The following is a 21,450-nucleotide window of genomic DNA, read 5'->3' on the forward strand; positions in this document are numbered from 1 at the left end:
CATGCTCCTTCAGCTTGTTTTTCTTGTATTCCCAGCATGTTGGACTTTTATGATTGTTGATTTCTGGATCATGTAAGAACTGCCCATCACCTCCTGTCGCTCATTATTGCCTTGGTTACAGCAATATCTTAATCCTATTTCCCAGAATGTACAGGCACTGGCTGTAGAATTATACAATCTGTGGACACTCCTTTGAAGTGCAGTCACTAGTGCCAGCTAATAAGGCAGCCAATTACAATCCTACCAATATTATGTAAGTAAACAAATGACCAGTTAATTTGTCATTTCAAATAAAATCTTGAGCCAACACTTGAAATATCACTTGAGTCCCAACGGATAGTCTCACACAGAGCAGCTCACACCTTCAATGCATTATCTGGGCCGACATGACACCAATTGCTAAAGTTCACTTGAGAATGTAACTTTAAAAACTTTTGCGATGTACATATAAAAGAATTGAAACCAACATGGTCATTCCAAAAGATGAGAGATGTAACAAACAATCCAGGACATTTTCAATATATAATTTCAGTTACATCACACTGTAAATGTTCGCTATAAATTCTGTGTTGTACAATCTTATACTCCACAACCACCTGATGAAGGAGCTGTGCTCCAAAAGCTCGTGCTTCCAAATAAACATGTTGGACTATAACCTGGTGTTGTGTGATTTTTAATTTTGCACACTCCAGTCCAACACCGGCACCTCCAAATCATGACACCCCTATACTTCAAAGTGTGAACCACGTTCAAATATTCTTCGGAAATTAGGCTGCTTTATAAGTTTCACCAACTTCATCCAAAAATTGCCATTTATTTTCCAATGTTAGAAATCATCAACAGTTTGTACCTGTACCATTGTTTTCATTTTTGGAAAATGCTGCACCCATCAAGGGAAGCAGTTGTTAACAATATGACAATTGCCCAAGAGGATCTAAAATCAAGGCTTATTCCCTTCATTCTCCCTTTAGGCTACTGCTTGTATTTATTATGTATGCAGACAGAATATTGTGAAGCTTGTCACATTGCCTTTTTAATTGGGTAGGTAGCGCCAGACAGCAGATTCTTGTCTGAATTGTGACAGCCCTCCTACTTTAGTGGTTTTAGTTTTAAGTTGAGATCTCACTTCCTGAAGGCAATGCTCAAGTACCAAAGCTACTTACCCGATGAGTATATCAAAAGTTGGGTAATGACATGCTATTACATCCTGGAGGGTGTCGCATGATGTCCAGACATGAACACCTCCCAACAGGAACTGGAAGAATCCTGGCTGGCTTTCCTCTTTGAAATCTGGGACACCGAACCGATAGACATGGCTGTGGTCAGTAAACTCAGTCCAGGCCAGTGTTTGCTTCTGTGGTACTTCTCATTTGCTGTGTTTTGTTTGTTTACATTTGCAAATTTACAGATGACGCAGTGTTTTATTTGACCACACAATTTGAATTTTGATGATATCGGGTTTCATTTCTTCCTGTACCTCCTTCCTGTTGTCTAGTGTGTATGTTATTCGTGGAGTAACAGTTCCTGTTATTCATTAACTCTGGTCTGAATGATCCAGCTTTTGCACTACCTCAATAGCAACTCTGCATCCTTTCTGCCCATCTTTTACTTCTCTATTCCAAATAAACGTTTTCTGATCTAAGCGGTTATGTCTATCAGGAGAGATAAAGGGCAAGGCTTTTTGTTTGGGGGACTTGAGTGTGATGCTGGTAGCAACCAGTCAGCAGGATTTAAACATTTATATTGTTTGATGAGGAAGATGTAGATATGTTGTTTCCATTTGTCAGTGAGGTCAAAACCAGGGACATAGGATTTCCAATGTAAAACCTGAGTGGAATGCAGGAGAAATTCCTTCTCCCAGAGAGTGTTTAGAATATGAAATGACAAATGAAAGGTGCCAGGATCAAAGATGTCTCTGAGTAGGCACAGGATATTCTGGAAGGGGAGGTTGAGCAGCCAGAGGTTGTGGTCCATATTGGTACCAATGACATAGGCAGAAAGAGAGATAAGGTCCTGAAAAGGGAGTTCAGGGAGTCAGGTGAGAAGTATAAAAGCAGGATCGCTGTGGTTGCAATCTCAGGATTACTTCCCAGTGTTGTGTGATTTTCAACTTTGTCCACCCCAGTCCAACACCAGCATCATAGGAATAGGAAGATAGTATAGTTAAATACATAGCCAAAATGTTGGCGCAGGAGGGAGGGTTTCAGTTATTTGGATTATTGGGATGCCAACTACGGCAGGTGAGACACGCACAAGGTGGACGAGTTGCATCTAAACTGGAAGACGACCAATATCCTGACAGTAGTTTGCTAGTGCCACTTGCAAGGGTTTAACCCTAGTGATGCAGGGGAGCAAGTAAGAAGATCAAGGCGGAGTCAGAAATTAAGGCCAGTTAGGCTAAGAGGAAGAACAGACAGGGAGATGTTACTGAACCTGTGCCCATGTTCCAGGTACCCTACCCAGAGCGAACGACTTCTCAGTATCTAATTTGCCAAGCCCTATCCATATCTGGCATGTTCCAATGGGATTTGTCTGAATTCCGGAGAATATTTACTCCAATTTACAACACTTCTTATCTGGAGGAAGCAGGAAGTTGTAACAGGACACAAACAGTTTAAGAGAGTGGAAAAAGCCAAGCCAAGCACATGTGAGGCCACCTGATTTGAGCTGACAAAAAGAGCTAAGTCTAATTCGAGAGTATTTCTAATTTGTGAGAAAGTAGATGTAGCAGTGGAGAATAGTGAGTCTAGGTATTTAAATTATTAAAATCTGGTTGGTAGGTACAAAAATCAAAAACTGTGATGAAAGGTTATCCTTTACCTCAAGTGGGCAACATGTAAAGAGAAGAAATAATGCTTCAATTATTGACAGCCTTGGTCAGGAGGTGTGCTACACCTCACGGATCTATTGGCATTTGTGTGGCTACAGCACATACTCATTAGCATGTTATTGGGGTTTTGAAAGGGTAAAATTATGAGAATTATGTATCAGTTTATCTTTCATTCCTTGAGTAGGAAAGATTGAGGAGAGATGTGATCAAGATGGTAGAAATTTTCCAAGGATTTATCAGCTTCGTATAGAGAAACGATTTCCTCTGTTGGGTAAATCAGGAACTAACTTCTAGATTCGAGCTAGGCCATTGAGAAGGGAAATTGGGATGTGTGTGTTTTGTTTTCCCATAAACAATAGCATAGAAATCTGAAATTCTCTGCTGAAGTCTTTGGGAGAGTTGGAGCTTTCCAAGCTGAGAAGAATATTTGCTTGTTCTGGAATGGTATCAAGGGATCAAATGCAGGCCAATGAATTAAAAATTCAGATCAGCCATGACCTACAACTATGCCATTTCTAAATATTCCAAAGTTAATCATATCTAGAGAGTTAATAAAACATATGGGCGGCACGGTGGCACAGTGGTTAGCACTGTTGCCTCGCAGCGCCGGAGACCCGGGTTCAATTCCCGCCTCAGGCGACTGACTGTGTGGAGTTTGCACGTTCTCCCCGTGTCTGCGTGGGTTTCCTCCGAGTGCTCCGGTTTCCTCCCACAGTCCAAAGATGTGCAGGGCCAGGTGAATTGGCCATGCGAAATTGCCCGTAGTGTTAGGTAAGGGGTAAATGTAGGGGTGGGGGTATGGGTGGGTTCGCTTCGGCGGGTCGGCGTGGACTTGTTGGGCCGAAGGGCCTGTTTCCACACTGTAATCTAATCTAATCTAATCTAATAAGTTCCTCTTCACAAAATAATTTTGACTTTCTGATCTATCTAGGCCCTTCCATGGTCACTGTTTAATTCAATTCTTTAATAATTTTCCTTATGAGTTGTCTTTCTTTTTGTTTCAGCAGTGTTGTAACATTCTTTGTCCTCCAGTCATTTTATACATTTCTAATCTTTAATAAACTTTCAAAGCTTACGGTCATAGTTTTTATTTCCTTCAGACTGAATAGCTTTGTGTATTCCAGGCAATATAGCATTTATCGGGCACATCTATTTTTTGCATCCTGAGCCCCTTCACAGCCATTTCCGAATTTAACACACATCTATTTTTACTCTTCTACTTTTGCATTTGCACGCCTTTAAAGATTTCCTTCACATTCTGTGTAAATAACAAGCAAGTATTCATTAAGCAAAAATCATTTCCTTATCTGACATAGACTCGCGGCATAGTTTTTTTAAAAAGATTTTGGTTTTTTTCCCTGATGTTAGCTATGAGTTTTTTTGTTCATATTCTCATTGGCACTCCTTATCTTCTTTTATTACCATGTGCTGCTTCTGTATTTCTCATAGTTCGGGTGCCATATATGGTTTTAGCTTTGCTTAAATTCTATTTTTTGACTTTATATTAGAATAATCTGATTATCTGTCCGTGAAACCACAATCCCAGATGCAGGATCTTTTTCGCTTTGGCTGACTGTTTCTATGTGGCACCAAACTTGAACTTCAATATCTCTTATTCTTCCTCCATTATCTTAACAGCTAATATAATCTCTAGTTTACTCAGCTTAAGTCATAGAGACGTACAGCATGGAAACAGACCCTTCGGTCTAACTCGTCCATGCCGATCAGATATCCTAAATTAATCTAGTCCCATTTACCAGCACTTGGTCCATATCCCTTCCTATTCATATACCCATCCATATGCTTTTTAAATGTTGGAATTGTACCATCCTCCACCACTTTCTTGGCAGCTCATTCCATACATGCACCACCCTCTGCATGAAAATGTTGCCCCTTCGATCCCTTTTAAATTTTTCCCCTCTCATCCAAAACCTATGCCCTATAGTTCTGGGCTCCCCCACCCCAGGGAAAATACCTTGTATATTTACCCTGTCCAGGCCCTCATGATTTTATAAACCTCTGTAAAGTCGCCCCTCAGCCTCTAATGCTCTCCGGAAAATGGCCCCAGTCTAATCAGCCTCTCCCTGGAGCTCAAACCCTCCGACCCTAGCAACGTCCTTGTAAATCTTTTCTGAACCCTTCCAGGTTCCGCAGGGAGACCAGAATTGCACACCGTACTCTAAAAGTGGCCTAACCAATATCCTGTACAGCCGCAACATGACCTCCCAACTCCAGACTCCAAAGTCCTCTTCTATTTGTGCATACTTTGCATCAATAAACTTTATTTTTGTTAACAATTTGACAGCATCTATTCAAATACAAAAGCCAATTGCATTATGATAATATATTCCTTTTAGTATGCCATTTTATCTCATTCATTTAAACATTCCAGTATCAAAATTGTCCTTAAACATGCAACATTCTTCCTTGAACTCATTCTCACTGCTGTGTGTGCTTTGACATTTTTTCTGTCCACCATTCTAAACTCTTCAAAAACCTGAGCCGTCTCATTCCTTTTCTGTTCTCTTCATATATCTGAAAGTATTTTTGCAGGTGCAGTTTCCTTCTTTCGGTTTACATCTCTCCTGATTTATTTTAATTCCTCTTGACTTCCCATACTCTCATGATCATGCTCAAAATAGCAACTACTGATTTCCTAATGTTATCATTCAATTTAATTCCTGAGGCAGTCTTAGATGGAAACAGTTTTAAAAAGAGATCAAAACACTGCCTCAAAATAGTTGCTCTCGTCACTTGATTACACAGTTTGGTCAAGTTTCATGAAAACCAGTGTCAAATAAGCAAAAGACAGTCCGAACTGGGATTATTACTTTCTGCAAAAGTAAGGAATCCAGTTATTTCTTGGCAGGGAAGTGTGAAAAGATACTTATCTCCTATTTTTATTTACACTTTAAAGATAATGTTGAAAATGAAAACATCATCTGTAATTATCAATCTGGAGACAATGAAATCTTGATGTTGAGGTGCTGGTGTTCGACTGGTGTGGATGAAGTTAAGAATCACACAACACCAGGTTATAGTCCAACAGGTTTATCTAGAAGCACTAGCTTTTGAATGTCCACCACCTGATGAAGAGACAACGCCCTGAAAGCTAGTGCTTCCAAATAAACCTGTTGGGCTATAGCCTGGGTGTGGTGTGCTTTTTAACAATGAAATCTGACAGAGAAATACATCAAAACCTTCTGTTTCAAGAAGCTTGTTATTGGCAGAAGCAGAAGATTCAACACTGAACGCAAATTAGGAACTTGCCTTCTCTCTCTCTGTCTCTCAAAAAGGAAAAACACCCAATGATGGTACAGATTAAAACATCAAAACCCCAAAGAAGACAAAGGATAGCTGCAATACTTGCTACAGCTGAAAGTCTGAGATATGAAGCAAGCAACCATAGTCCTAAATTAACACCTTGTGTGTGCAAAATCTTGAGATTGACTCCTTACTGCTACAGTAGAAATCAGTTTACTATATTTTAATTTGAAAGAGATATAGCTTTGTGTTAAAAAGAATATTTGTTGTGGCTCAGTGGGGAAATTGAAATGAAGGAGCTGATGCACCCTCCCTCCCCTGCTTCTTCACTCAGAGAGGGCCTGAAAATGGAACCCACTGCTACATGGAAAGACTGAAGCAGATAGCAAGGATGTACTCCAGGTGAATCTGATTATGTACATGAGGGAGAAAGGAACAGAAGGACAAACTGACAGCATGAAAGGAATTAAATAGAGTGGGAGTAGAATCATGCAGAGCACATACTCTGGCATAGATCAAGCTGCCTGACTCTGCACCAATAATTCTACATTATTCTATTCTATAACTTAGTAATGTCCCTGTTGGGTGGAGGAGTGGGGAGGACGTAGGTCAGCTGGGTCAGATGGCTGGTTTGTTGTACATTATAGGTTCAATTGCTGCACCAGCTGAGGTTACCATGAAGGACTTCCCTTCTCAAACTCTCCCCTCATCTGAGGCATGGTGACCCTCAGGTTACACTGTCATCAATCTCTCTCTAATGAGAGAGTAGCTTTATGGTTCAGTTGGACTATGGTGACATCTTTATCTTTGCTAATTCCTTTGATTTGGGATCTTCTTGAAAATAGAAACTGTTTAGTTTAAGTATAACTGTATGCTTCAATTATACTTAATATTTTGTGTTGAATGTTCTACAATCGCCGCATGACATTGCGCAGCCTTTACGTTGTCAGGCTTTTTGATTTAATTGTGCCTATGGTTCTCAGTCACCTCACTGGAATTTCATTTTCTAACGGAGTAATATTTGTAACCCAGTGGAACAAGGTAAGAGGTAGGATGAAAGACAGGATGCCTGTCCTTCTAAATTATAAAAAATAATAAAAATATTGAAGGATTATACAAAAAGGAATAAAAGAGCCAAAACAGTAGAACGGATTGAACTCATGCAAAACTTGAATGCCTTTCTGAAAAATAAGGATACAATTCCAGAAATAAAGTCAAATAATATGCTATTTCTCTTGCAGTAAACATCAGAAGTGAAGAAAACATTTGCACCGATAATTCATACATTATTAATAATGGAAATATAACCAAGAAAGCAACTTGCCTCTTTACCTCCTAATCCTTCCCCCACAACCCCTCCAATGCTTAAAGACCAATTCTGACTGCAGTACCATTTCAAAATCCCAGCAACTCCCTTGTACATCACGTGATGCCCATTCATAATTCAGAATTAAAGGCGACAGGCTGATAATCACAGATGAGGATCACAGGATATTAGTATGGGGATGGTACAGGGGTGGAGGGGAACAAAATTGGAAACATGAACAATAGTTGATGAATTGCCCTATTCAGCCCCCATCCCTGCAGCCCCTCCTGGTTTACTGAGGCTAATGCTATTTACTTTGGGTGTAACTTATCATGTTGACTGGCAGACAGTGAACTTTCTGTTTTCCTTTCAGTTGAGGTTGAATGAAGGGTCACACCCAGATTATTAACCCATCTTTCTCTTTCAGAAACTAATCTCTTTGCACTGCTTTTGTTGATATTTCGGTTATGCAGTATTTGCATTTGTCATTTTAATCTCCTCTGTGTCTGTTAGCTAAACACACTTTGAGTAAAATTTAGCATGTTATGTTGGGCTATCACTGTGTCCAGAATTTGTAAATTAGAATCACTATAGTGCAGATAGAGGCTATTCAGCCCATGCAGTCTGCACTGACCCTCTGGAGACCATGCTATCCAGGCCCACACTCCACCCTTTCCACATGACCCCCTCATTTACCATTCCACGTAGCCTGCACATCCCTGGACACTTTGGGCAATTTATCATGGCCAATCCACCTAACCTGCACACCTTTGGACTGTGGGAGGAAACTAGACCCACTAGTTATAGAGTGAATGTGCAAACTCCACACAGACAGTCACTGAGGCTGGAATTGAATCTGGGTCCCTGGTGTTGTGAGGCAGTGTTGCTAACCACTGTACCACCAATTCTTTCAATAAGTCCAACTAATAGATAGTTTCATTCAATTCATGAGCAATAATCTTTCTTTCATTGAGCTTGCCATCTGAGGGTTGCAAAAGTATGGTGGACAACATTTGAAACATCCATTTTAGGGGAGGAGGAGTTAATAAATAATTAGACAGGATAAGCATTTTATTTCTATTAACCATTTTGACAAATTATTATTTCCAATAACTTTTCTAAAAATTTGACTTTTTTTCAGTTAATAAGTTGTACCACTCTTCCAGACTCCCTGGAGGTCTATTGGTTTGCTGTTTAATTAACTGTGCGTTGGTGAACATAATGCAGTCATTTATGGGAGGGCTAACAAAGTCACAGCTACTACAGACTGGGGTATCTGCACCTGACATAACTGTGAATAGATTCTTATTGTTCTCTTTCATTCACATTTATTTCCACAGTTTAAAAAAAAATTAGCCTTTATCAAAAACATAACTGCACTGCTAAATTGAGCCCATGGCATTGTTGAACTCTCATTGTTGGGGGCTGTGGGTTTTAAGGTGTATATTCACCCACCACACAGTGACAATATTCTACTGTGTATTGTACCCTGAATTCTGACTCTGAGAGGATTCTGCTGACCATCCCAACTTCACATTTGGAGGGTGGTGGTGTCACTGGGTTAACAAAGTAAAGAACCAGCTGAGGTTATCATGAATGTCTCACTTTCTTAACCTCATCTCTCACCTGAGATATAGGTGACCTCCAGGATATCCTCACCACGAGTCATCCCTCACCAATGAGCGAGTGTCCCTTTGTTCCTCTGGGACTAATCTAGAAGCCCAGACTGATGCTCAGGGAATGTGGTTCAACACCTATTGTGGTAGCTTGTAGAATTTAAATTCAATTAACAAGATCTGAAATTTAAAGCTCACCTCTTAATAGTGAACAGCAGTAATTCTAAAAACCCACCTGGTCACCAATACTTAGTTTAAGGCAGGAAATCTGCTGCATCTACCTGATTTGTTCTCCATGTGACTCCAAATTCATAGTAATAATATTGATGCTGAAATGACTCAGTAAAGTAATTGGGGACAAGCAACAAACACTGGCCTTGCCAGTGAAGCCCAAGAAATAAAAATAATCCCCAACATTTCATGGGGATACATGATTCACAACACCCCAAAATAGATCGCCCCGCTCTTCTTAGTTTCCTCTTATTCCTGATAATATTTGAACATTGAAATTAAATGTTTTTTTTTCCCTGATCACTCCACACAAAATTCCCAGGCGTGCCACCTCTAGTTTGATGCATTCCTGCAGGTTTAATTAGATGCTTGCCACCTTCAATCAACCTGTCACCACACTCCCAGCATTGGTCACCCTCCATGACCATCCTCGGAATTCAATACTTCATTATCTGATAACTGATAGGGTGATTTTCCACAACTGAAGTCAGTCATTTCTCATGCCTCCAATAAATAAATGAAAAGGTTGTAAGAAAAACACAGATGCTCACAATTGTTATTAATGTTCTGCAATTATTTTTTTTCTCCCAGGTGGTTTGTAATTTCAGGACAATCCAAGAGAGAAGGTAAGCCACAGTAATTGACAATTATTCTCTGAATGTTTCTCCACAACTGATGTTAAACTGATTGTATGTACCCTTTCATTCATTCATGGGATGAGGGTGTCACTGGCTAGGCCAGCATTTATTGCCCATCCCTAATTACCCAGAGGGCAGTTCAGCATCAACCACATTGCTGTGGGTCTAGAGTCACATATAGGCCAGACCATGTAAAAATGGCAGTTTCCTTTCAGGAATGACATTAGTGAACCAGATGTGTTTTTTTCTGACAATCAACAGTGGATTCAGCATTATCATTAGACTCATTTTTTTATTGATTTCAACTTTCCCCCATCTGCCATGGTGGGATTTGAACCCAGCTCCCAGAATATTGGAGTCATAGAGATGCACAGCACAGAAACAGACACTTTGGTCCAATTTGCCCATGCCTAGCAGATATCCTAAATTAATCTAGTCCGTTTTAGAACATAGAACATAGAACATAGAACAATACAGCACAGTACAGGCCCTTCGGCCCTCGATGTTGCGCTGATCCAAGCCCACCTAACCTACACTAGCCCACTATCCTCCATATGCCTATCCAATGCCCACTTAAATGCCCATAATGAGGGAGAGTCCACCACTGCTACTGGCAGGGCATTCCATGAACTCACGACTCGCTGAGTAAAGAACCTACCCCTAACATCTGTCCTATACCTACTCCCCCTTAATTTAAAGCTATGCCCCCTTGTAATAACCGACTCCATACGTGGAAAAAGATTCTCACTGTCGACCCTATCTAAACCCCTAATCATCTTGTACACCTCTATCAAGTCACCCCTAAACCTTCTTTTCTCCAATGAAAACAACCCCAAGTGCCTCAGCCTTTCCTCATACGATCTTCCTACCATACCAGGCAACATCCTGGTAAACCTCCTCTGCACCCGTTCCAGTGCCTCCACATCCTTCCTATAGTATGGCGACCAAAACTGCACACAATACTCCAGATGCGGCCGCACCAGAGTCTTATACAACTGCAACATGACCTCAGGACTCCGGAACTCAATTCCTCTACCAATAAAAGCCAGTATGCCATATGCCTTCTTCACCGCACTATTTACCTGAGTGGCAACTTTCAAAGATCTGTGTACATGGACACCAAGATCGCTCTGCTCATCCACACTACCAAGTATCCAACCATTAGCCCAGTACCCCAACTTTTTGTTACTCTTGCCAAAGTGAATCACCTCACACTTAGCTACATTGAACTCCATTTGCCACCTTTCTGCCCAGTTCTGTAGCTTATCTATATCCCGCTGTGACCTGCCACATCCTTCCTCACTGTCTACAACTCCTCCGACTTTCGTATCATCCGAAAACTTGCTCACCCAACCTTCTAACCCCTCCTCCAGGTCATTTAAAATATGACAAACAGCAATGGTCCCAAAACAGATCCTTGCGGAACACCGCTAGTGACGGCACTCCAAGATGAACCTTTGCCATCAACTACTACCCTCTGTCTTCTTCCAGCCAGCCAACTCCTAATCCAACCCTCCAACTCACCCTCAATGCCATACCTCTGTATTTTTTGCAGTAGCCTACCATGGGGAACCTTATCAAACACCTTACTAAAATCCATATACACCACATCTAACGCTTTCCCCTCGTCCACCTCCTTAGTCACCTTCTCAAAGAATTCAATAAGGTTTGTGAGGCACGACCTGCCCTTCACAAAACCATGCTGACTATCCTTGATCACATTATTCCTATCCAGATGTTTATAAATCCTATCCCTTACAATTCTCTCAAAGACTTTGCCCACAACAGAAGTGAGACTCACCGGCCTATAGTTACTAGGGTTATCCCTACTCCCCTTCTTGAACAAGGGAACCACATTTGCTAGCCTTCTGGCACTACTCCTGTAGACAACGAGGACATAAACATCAAGGCCAATGGCTCTGCAATCTCCTCCCTTGCTTCCCAGAGAATCCTAGGATAAATGCCATCAGGCCCAGGGAACTTATCTATTTTCACCCTTTCCAGGATTTCCAACACCTCTTCTCTACATACCTCAAAGCTATCCATTCTACTTAATTGTGACTCCGTATTCACATCAACAACAATGTCCTGTTTCTGGATTAGTGGTGCTGGAAGAGCACAGCAATTCAGGCAGCATCCGAGGACAGGCAAAATCGAGGTTTCGGGCAAAAGCCCTTCATCAGGAATAAAAATTTTTTTCCTGATGAAGGGCTTTTGCCCGAAACGTCGATTTTGCCTGTCCTCGGATGCTGCCTGAATTGCTGTGCTCTTCCAGCACCACTAATCCAGAATCTGGTTTCCAGCATCTGCAGTCATTGTTTTTACAACAATGTCCTGTTCCTGAGTGAATACTGACGAAAAGTATTCATTCAGTGTCTCCCCAATCTCTTCAGCCTCCACACGCAACTTCCCACTACTACCCTTGACTGGACCTATTCCTAGCTGAAAATGTGTTGCTGGAAAAGCGCAGCAGGTCAGGCAGCATCCAGGGAACAGGAGAATCGACATTTCGGGCATAAGCCCTTCTTCAGGAATATGCCCGAAACGTCGATTCTCCTGTTCCCTGGATGCTGCCTGACCTGCTGCGCTTTTCCAGCAACACATTTTCAGCTCTGATCTCCAGCATCTGCAGACCTCACTTGGACCTATTCCTACCCTAGTCATTCTTTTATTTTTGTCAGCACTTGACCCATATTCCACTAAACTCTTCCCATTCATATACCCATTCAGATGCCATTTAAATGTTGGAATTGTACCAGCCTCCACCACTTCTTCTGGCAGCTCTTTCCATACACTCACCACCTTCTGCATGAAAAAGTTGCCCTTACATGCCTTTCAAATCATTTCCCTCTCACCTTCAACCTATGCCCTCTATTTCTGGACTCCCCCACCACAGAGAAAAGACCTTGTCTATTTACCCTATCCATGCGCCTCATGATTTTATAAACCTCTATAAGGTCACCCACTCAATCCCAGCCTATTCAGCCACTCCTTGCAGCTCAAACTCTCCAACCCTGGCATCATCCTTGTAAATCTTTTTTGAACCCTGCCAAGATTCACAATTACCTGGGTCTCTGGATTAGCAGTCCAGCAATAATACCACAATGGCCGTTGCCTCCCTTGTTAGAGTGCAGGGTAATATTTGTAAACATCCAATCTTCTGTCACAACTCCATATCTAAGGCAGATTGGAAAAACACAACCAGAATACTTGTATCCTTCAATCCTTATTCTCCTCAAGCAACCGCGAATGCTTCTCCATCCAAGCTAGATAAATTTTCTACTTCTGTGTACCAATCTTTTATGATCTGCTGAGCATGGTTGAATGTCTGATACTCCATTATTAATTACTGTTTGTGTCAGCCAAATATGGAGGATGGTGTCTGATTTGTTTCAACCAAGTGAAAGGAGCTACTCCATTTGGAAAAAACATGCTAATGATGAAGAAAGATTGTCACTGCTGTGCTAGATTTTAAAATTGAAACAATTTTATTTATAAATTTCAAATCATGGAAAATGTTAAGATTAATTTATTATTATGATGTCATTATGAAGGGGAAATGATCTGTTTCTTTTCTGAGCCAAACCGTTAGATTTCAGTTGTTAGTCCATCTGTTATTTCATATTGCCAACATTGCTGGACACGTATTTTCTCTTGTAAATTTAATCGTCGTTTTCAGCTGAACCTTCAGTCAAAAGCTGACATATAAAAATTTACAAGATAACTTTCATGTTCTCAGGCTGACTGCAATATTGTCAAGGTCACGTTTATTGACAATTGCTTATGCCTTGGGAAAGGGGGTGGTGAATGTTTTTTTCTTAAAACAGTGTAATTCATGTGGTGCTAATGTTCCCATAAAGTCAAGAATTCCTGCAGATTGGCCCACTAATGGCAAAAGGAACAGAGATACACGTCCAAGTCATGATGGTGTGTGGTAGGAAGAGGAACCAGGAAGTGATGACTATCCCTGCAAGAATGCTGTTCCTTTTTATTGCTGATTGGCTGAAATCAGACAGAAGTGACTTCTAAGGTGAGTTACCATTGGTGTTTCTGGTGGATCATGTATATTGCAGCCTCAGCGTGCGGGTGATGGAGAGAATGTATGTTGTGTCCAGTGACAGAGGTGTCAATCAATTGTAAACAAAAATAGAAATTGCTGGAAAAACTCAGCAAGTCTGGCAGCATCTGTGGAGAGAAGTCAGAGTTAATGTTTTGGGTCCAGTAACCCTTCTTCAGAACAGATGGTAGCTAGGAAAATGTTTTTAGGTTTGTTGGTTGTAAGAAAGAAGTTGCTAGGAAAAAGTTGGTTTTTATGTCAATCAGTCAGTTAAGCCAGTTTTGGAATTCTGCGCTCAATTCAGGTCTCCCTGCGAAAGGAAAGTTGCTGTGAAACTTGTAAAAGGTGCAGAAAAGATTTACAAGGATGTTGCCACGGCTAGAAGGTTTGAACTATAGGGAAAGACTGAATAGTCTGGGGCTATTTTCCCTTGAGTATTGGAAGCTGAGGGGTGATTTTATAAACATTTATAAAATTATGAGGGGCTGGGGAAGGATGAATTGCTAAAGTCTTTTTCCCAGGGTAGAGGAGTCCAGAACTAGGAGGCATAGGTTTAAGGTGAGAGGGGAAAAATTTAAAAGGGACCTAAGGTGCAACTTTTTCACGCAGAGTGGTGGGTGTATGGAATGAGCTGCCAGAGGAAGTGGCGGAGGCTGGTACAAATACAGCATTAAAAAGGTATGATGTGGAGGTGCCGGTGTTGGACTGGGGTGTACAAAGTTAAAAATCACACAACAGCAGGTTATAATCCAACAGGTTTATTTGGAAGCACTAGCTTTCAGAGCACCACTCCTTCATCAGGTCAGGCAGCATCAAAGGAGCAGGAGAATCGACGTTTCAGGCAAAAGCCCTTCTTCAGGAATGAGGAGGGTGGAGGAGGAGACCTTCTTCAAGGAAGGCATCCTTGCAAGAGAATACACAGTAGGTTAAAATCAACTAGGAGAAAGTGAGGACTGCAGAGGCTGGAGATCAGAGCTGAAAAATGTGTTGCTGGAAAAGCACAGCAAGTCAGGCAGCATCAAAGGAGCAGGAAAATCGACATTTCAGGCAAAAGCCCTTCATCAGGAATAGAGGCAGGGTGCTTACAGAGTGGAGAGATAAATGAGAGGGGGTGGGGGTGGGGAGAAAGTAGCATAGAGTACAATAGGTGAATGGGGGTGGGGATGGAGGTGATAGGTCAGAGAGGAGAGTGGGGGAAAGTAGCAAAGAGTACAAAACCAAGATTGCAAAACCTGTGCCCACACCTCCTCCCTCACCTTCATCCAAGGCCTCAAAGGAGCCTTCCACATCCATCAAAGTTTTACCTGCACATCCACCAATATCATTTATTGTATCCGTTGCTCCAGATGCAGTATCCTCTACATTGGGGAGACTGGACGCCTCCTAGCAGAGCGCTTTAGGGAACATCCCGGGACACCCGCACCAATAAACCCCACCACCCTGTGGCCCAATATTTCAACTCCCCCTCCCATTCTGCCAAGGACATGCAGGTCCTGGGCCTCCTTCACCACCACTCCCTCACCACCCGACGCCTGGAGGAAGAACGCCTCATCTTCTGCCTCGGAACACTTCAACCCCATGGCATCAAAGTGGATTTTACCAGTTTCCTCATTTCCCTTTCCCCCACCTCACCCCAGCTCCAGCCTTCTAGCTCAGCACCGCCCACATGACCTGTCCTACCTACCTAACTTCCTTTCCACCTATTCACCCCACCCTCCTCTCTGACCTATCACCTCCATCCCCACCCCCATTCACCCATTGTACTCTTTGCTACCTTCCCCCACCCTTTTCTCTGACCTATCACCTCCATCCCCACCCCCATTCACCTATTGTACTCTATGCTACTTTCTTCCCACCCTCACCCCCCTCTCATTTATCTATCCACTTTGCAGGCACCCTGCCTCTATTCCTGATGAAGGACTTTTTCCTGAACCGTCGATTTTCCTTCTCCTCGGATGCTGCCTGACCTGCTGTGCTTTTCCAGCACCACTCTAATCTGGACATATGAATAGGAAGGGTTTGGAGGGATACAGGCCAAATGGTGGCAAGTAGACTAGTTTAATTTGGGATATCTGCTTGGCATGGATGAGTTGGACTAAAGGCTCTGTTTCCATGCTGTACAGCTCAATAACCCCTTGACTGTATTTGAACAGCTCCACACTGGACGCCATTGAGTACTGAGTGCGTTGAATGAGTATTGAATGTCCCATCACATTCCTATGTTGAGCTTGTAGGTGTTGAAGAAGTTTTGAGGATTCAGCAGTAACTGAGTCTTTGCCCTACTTTAGTTGCTGTAGTGGGTTGAGCTTCTGGTGTACAGTAAACACCATGGATACAGGTTATAATTAGTTCATATGTAAGTCTATCCCTCACCATCCAGATTCAGTTTATTCCTTTAACGTCTTAGGCTGTTGTCTACTTTCCACAGGCCCTGTAAGGTGAGAACGGTATCATTTACCTTTTCTTCTCAGTGGAAGAACATGTCATGCTAACCTGGTTATTATAATTACATAAGCACCTATGATTGGAAATCATCTCATAGCTTCCTCTCCATCTCACTGTCATTTTGAGATTGCTAAGTACTCCTTATGTCCCTCTGTGTTTTACTCACATATTGATTCATGAATAAAACAATTAAGTTCATGTATCGAGCTACTTTACAAAGAATTCCCTTTGGCTACAGCTTCACTTCATTCAAAATGTTAGTGTTCTTTTGTTTGGATTGGCTTTGAATACTTTAATTGCTCGAAAAGTTACACAATTAAGACACTGACGGAATTTGCATTTATATTAATCAGCACCTATGTAGGTTCAGGAGTTGCTGTTCAGAGCAATAATCAATACTTAATAAAATTGTCTGCTTTCCTGTGGTGTGGTTGTAGTGTTCCTACCCTTGGACTGGGAGGACCAGGTTCAAATCCCACCTACACCATTGGCATGTGATAGCATCTTTGAACAGGTTGGTTAGAAAAAAAGGTAAAATTATGCATGTCACAGAATGTACACTTGTTGGGAAATTCTAGTGACCATCACTAAGAGGGGTTTGATAGCACCCACTGATTACTATCTAGACCTGAAGAGCCTCTGTTGGGCTGGCTTGCAGCAAGTGGTGAGAGCAACACGGTAAAGTAAAAACCTATTTATATTCATCCTCATCAATCTAGCTGTTGAGTCAGTATTGATAAGAAAGACCACTGTACAGTGTTTGTGAAGCTAAAATCCCACGTTTACACTAAAGGTATAGAAACTAAGAGCAGGAGTAAGCTGTTTGGTCTCCAAGCCTACTCTGCCAGTCAATACGATTATGGCTGTTTCTCTATCTCCTGCCCCATATTCTTTGATGCTTCAACATCTAAAAAAATCTCTTGCTTGAATATATGTGACACGAAGGCAGGCAGAGTTGTTGATAGTGCCGAAGGATGTTGCGGGTTACAGAGGGACATAAATAAGATGCAGAGCTGGGCTGAGAAGTGGCAAATGGAGTTTAGTGCAGAAAAGTGTGAGGTAGTTCACTTCGGAAGAAGTAACAGGAATGCAGAGTACTGGGCTAATGGCAAAATTCTTGGCAGTATAGATGAACAGAGAGATCTTGATGTCCAGGTGCATAAATCCCTGAAAGTTGCCACCAGGTTGATAGGATTGTTAAGAAGGCATATGGTGTGTTCGCGTTTATTGATAGGGGGATTGAGTTTTGGAGCCAGGAGGTCACGCTTCAGCTATACAAGACACTGGTGAGGCCGCACTTAGAGTATTGCATGCAGTTCTGGTCACTGCATTATAGGAAGGATATGGAAGCTTTGGAGAGGGTTCAGAGGATATTTACTAGGATGTTGCCTGGTATGTAAGGAAGGTCTTATGAGGAAAGGCTGAGGGAAGTGCGGCTGTTTTCGTTGGAAAAAAGGAGGTTGAGAGGTGACTTAATCGAGACATATAAGATAACCAGAGGTTAGATAGAGTGGACAGTGAGAACCTTTTCCCTCAGATGCTGAAGGCTAACATGAGGGGACACAGCTTTAGATTGACGGGTGATAGTTTTAGGACAGATATTAGGGGTAGTTTCTTTACTCAGAGAGTACTAGGGGTGTGGAATGGCCTGCCTGCAACAGTAGTAGACTCACCAATGTTAAGGGCATTTAAATAGGCATTGGACATACATATGGACAATAATGGAATGGTGTAGGTTAGATGGGCATCATATTAATTTCGAGGTTGGCACAACTTCAAGAGCTGAAGGGCCTATACTGCGCTGTAACGTTCTATGTTCTATGTTTATATTCAAACACTTGATCTTCATAGCCTTCTATGGAAGAGAATTTCAAGGGTTCACTAGCCTTTGAGTGAAGAAATCTTTTCCTCGTCTCAGTCTTAAATGGTCTCCTCCCTTGTGTTGTATGGGACTGCCAAACTGCTAATTGGATGACTGATTCACTACAGATCTTGCAGGTCAAAACTGGGCATCTAGGAGGTGCTGAGAGGAGAATTCTACTCCACCATTGCCTATGGTTTTCATGGCCTGGCATGCTCCTCATGATACCATTATCAAAAAGCAAAGAAAATAACCCTGGTTCATTCAAGACTCTTAGGAGGGCATTCCTTGAGCATCTGTCAACTCAGAAAAGCTGAACCATTAACACATGCAGGACTATGTACACAACGAACAGCTGAAGCAATATACTACAGAAGTGACCAGGTGATTCCAACAGCCAATGGACCAGACCAATGGACAATTAAACAGTGGCTTAATGAAATCCCCATTCTCAACAGTGGCAGAAGCCAACATAAGTGTAAAGGCACTGTCAAAGCAGATGCAGCCATCTTCTGTCAGATTTGTCAAGTGAATGATTTAGCTTGGCCTTCTACTGGGGCCCTTACCATCACAGATACAAGTCTTCTGTCAATTTGGTGCAATCCATATCATATCGAGAATTAGTGTGATGCAGTAGAGGCTGCCTTTCCCAATAGCATCCCAGCTACTGTGCTGAAGGATACTGTTCCAGAATGAGTTGTACCTCAGCCAATCTGCTTCCAATAGCTATAAGATTGGCAGCTACCCAATACTGACAACTACCCAACATGGCATTAACCTAACAAAGTGGAAAACAGCCCAGGAATATTCTATCCACAAAAAAGGGCTAATACAATTAGGTTAATAACAACACCATTAATCTACTCTCAAACAATAGGTTTGAGAGGCCAGGACAGAAGAGAAGCTGACTAATTGATAATGAGAGTAGGAGCGAATGCATAGGCTGTGCCGAAAACAATCAATGTTATAACAGGACTGGGTGTGGGAATTGGTAAACCGTGGAAGCAAGGAATCAAACTCTAAAGTTATTGAACTCGATGTTGAGTCCTAGAGGCCACAGTGTTGTTCAAGTGGAAAATGAGATGCTGTTCTTTGAACTTGAGCTGAGGCTCATTGGGACACTGCAGTGGGCCTGTGACAGAGATGTTGGGGTGGGAACACAGTGGTGTGTTGAAATGGCAGACAACTGGAAGCTTGGGCTCATTTTCACAGACAGAATGTAGGTTCTCTGGAGAAATTTCTGTCTTTGTTTCAGATCTCCAGCAACTTGTTTATTAACAAGTTAATGGTAGCTGTCATTGTCAATGCAATCAAGAGGCATTTATTCAACAATAACTTCCTGTCTGATGCTGTTTTTGGTTTCTGCCACGTAATTAGCTCCTGATCTCATTATTCCAAGCAAGAACAGAAGAGTTGAATTCCAGAGGCGAGCTGCAATTGACTGCCCTTGACACCATGGCAGCATTTGACAAAATGTGGCACCACAGAGTCAGAATAAAACTGATGTAAATTGAAAACTCTTTACAGGTTGGTGTCATATTTAACACAAATGAATAAGGTTATGGTTGTTAGAAGAATATCATTTCAGCTGCTGGATACACTGAAGGAGCTCTTTAGGTCAAGTTTCTTGGGCCTAACTTTAGTTGCTCAATTAATGGCATTTTTCCATCACAATGTTGATACTAAAGATTGCATATTCACAACTCCTGAGATAATGAAAACATCTGTGCTTACATGAATCAAGACCCCAGCAAATTCCAGTCTTGGACTGATAACTGACCAGTCACACTGATGTCCCATAAGTACCATTTCCAACTAGAGAGAGTTTAATGACTCTCCTGGACATTCAATGATATTTATCAATATCAAATCCCTCATCAGCATCCCAGAGAGGTAGGTGCAGGTGGGAATAGAGAGTTAGGAGTGGGGCTTATCACTGAGCAGAAACATCACAGCGAGCGAAAGTGAGGACTGCAGATGCTGGAGATCAAAGTCAAGATTAGAGTGGTGCTGGAAAAGCACAGCAGGTCAGGCAGCATCTGAGGAGTGGGAAAATCAACATTTCGGGCAAAAGCCCTTCATCAGGAATGAAGCAGGGAGCCTCTCTGACCTATCACCTTCACCTCCACTTCCATCCACCTATTGCACTCTTCTGGGAAGGTTTAGAACACTTACCTCAGGGGCCTCCATTTGCCGAGAGGTGCGAGGGAGGAGTGAAGGACTTCTGGGAAGTTTTTAAGTGGGTGAGATCTAAACCCAAGACCCTTCACCGTAGGGCCTCCCTCCCTCCCACCTCCTCTAACCTTACTAAGAGTCTGTAAATTCGGTAAGTTTTCAGGTTTCTCACATTCTTTCTTCCCTTCCTTTGTTTAGTCCTGTGTGGGCTTTCAGAGTAGCAGGGTATGGATGTTAGGGCAGTTCCATGTTCCTACTGCAGAATGTGGCGAGACACTTCACATGTCTCTGCCGACTACATCTACGGAAAGTGCACCCAAACTCCAGTTCCTCAAAAACCGAGTTAGGGAACTGGATCTGGAGCTGGATGAACTTCAGATCATCCGTGAGGCTGAGGGAGAAATTGAGAGGATGTACAGGATGGTGGTCACTCCCCAGACACAGGATAAGGACAGCTGGGTTACTGTCAGGCGGAGGAAAGGGAACCGACGGTCAGAGCAGGGATCCCCTGTGGCCGTTCCCCTCAGTATACCGTTTTGGATACTGCTGGTGGGGGTGGCCTCCCAGGGGAAAGCCATAGTTGTCAGAACTCTGGCACTGAGCCTGGCACTGTGGCTCAGAAGGGAAGGGGGGGAAGAATAGAAAATCACGAGTGTTAGGGGACTCAATAGTTAGATGGATTGACAAGAGATTTTGTGGTCAGGAATGGGTCTCCTGGAAGGTATGTTGCCTCCCTGGTGCCAGGGTCTGGTTTGTTGCCGATCGGGTTTACAGGATTCTGAAGGGAGAGGGTGAACAGCCAGAAATTGTGGTACATATAGACACTAATGATATAGCCAGGAAAGGGATTGAGGATCTGAAAAGTGACTACAGAGAGTTAGGTTGGAAGCTGAAGAGCAGGACGAGTAGAGTAGTGATCTCAGGTTTGCTACCGGTGCCACGAGATAGTGAGATGAGGAACAGTCAGCAAATGCAGCTTAACACATGGCTGCGAGGCTGGTGCAGAGGGAGTGCTTTAGATACCTAA

The 21,450-nt window shown here is 42.4% G+C and overlaps 1 long non-coding RNA gene across 1 annotated transcript; it reads left to right on the forward strand.

Moving 5' to 3' along the window:
* The first annotated feature begins 1,149 nt into the window (after positions 1–1,149).
* On the forward strand, positions 1,150–19,765 carry LOC122558665 (uncharacterized). The gene is made up of 4 exons (XR_006314215.2): positions 1,150–1,321; positions 9,839–9,873; positions 13,746–13,915; positions 19,626–19,765. It is a non-coding gene; the product is annotated as an uncharacterized LOC122558665 (long non-coding RNA).
* The last annotated feature ends 1,685 nt before the right edge of the window (positions 19,766–21,450 follow it).

This window comes from Chiloscyllium plagiosum, unplaced genomic scaffold, assembly GCF_037043375.1.
Source record: "Chiloscyllium plagiosum isolate Xiang-an unplaced genomic scaffold, Cpla_swu_hap1 HiC_scaffold_17, whole genome shotgun sequence".
In the NCBI taxonomy this organism is placed as follows: domain Eukaryota; kingdom Metazoa; phylum Chordata; class Chondrichthyes; order Orectolobiformes; family Hemiscylliidae; genus Chiloscyllium; species Chiloscyllium plagiosum.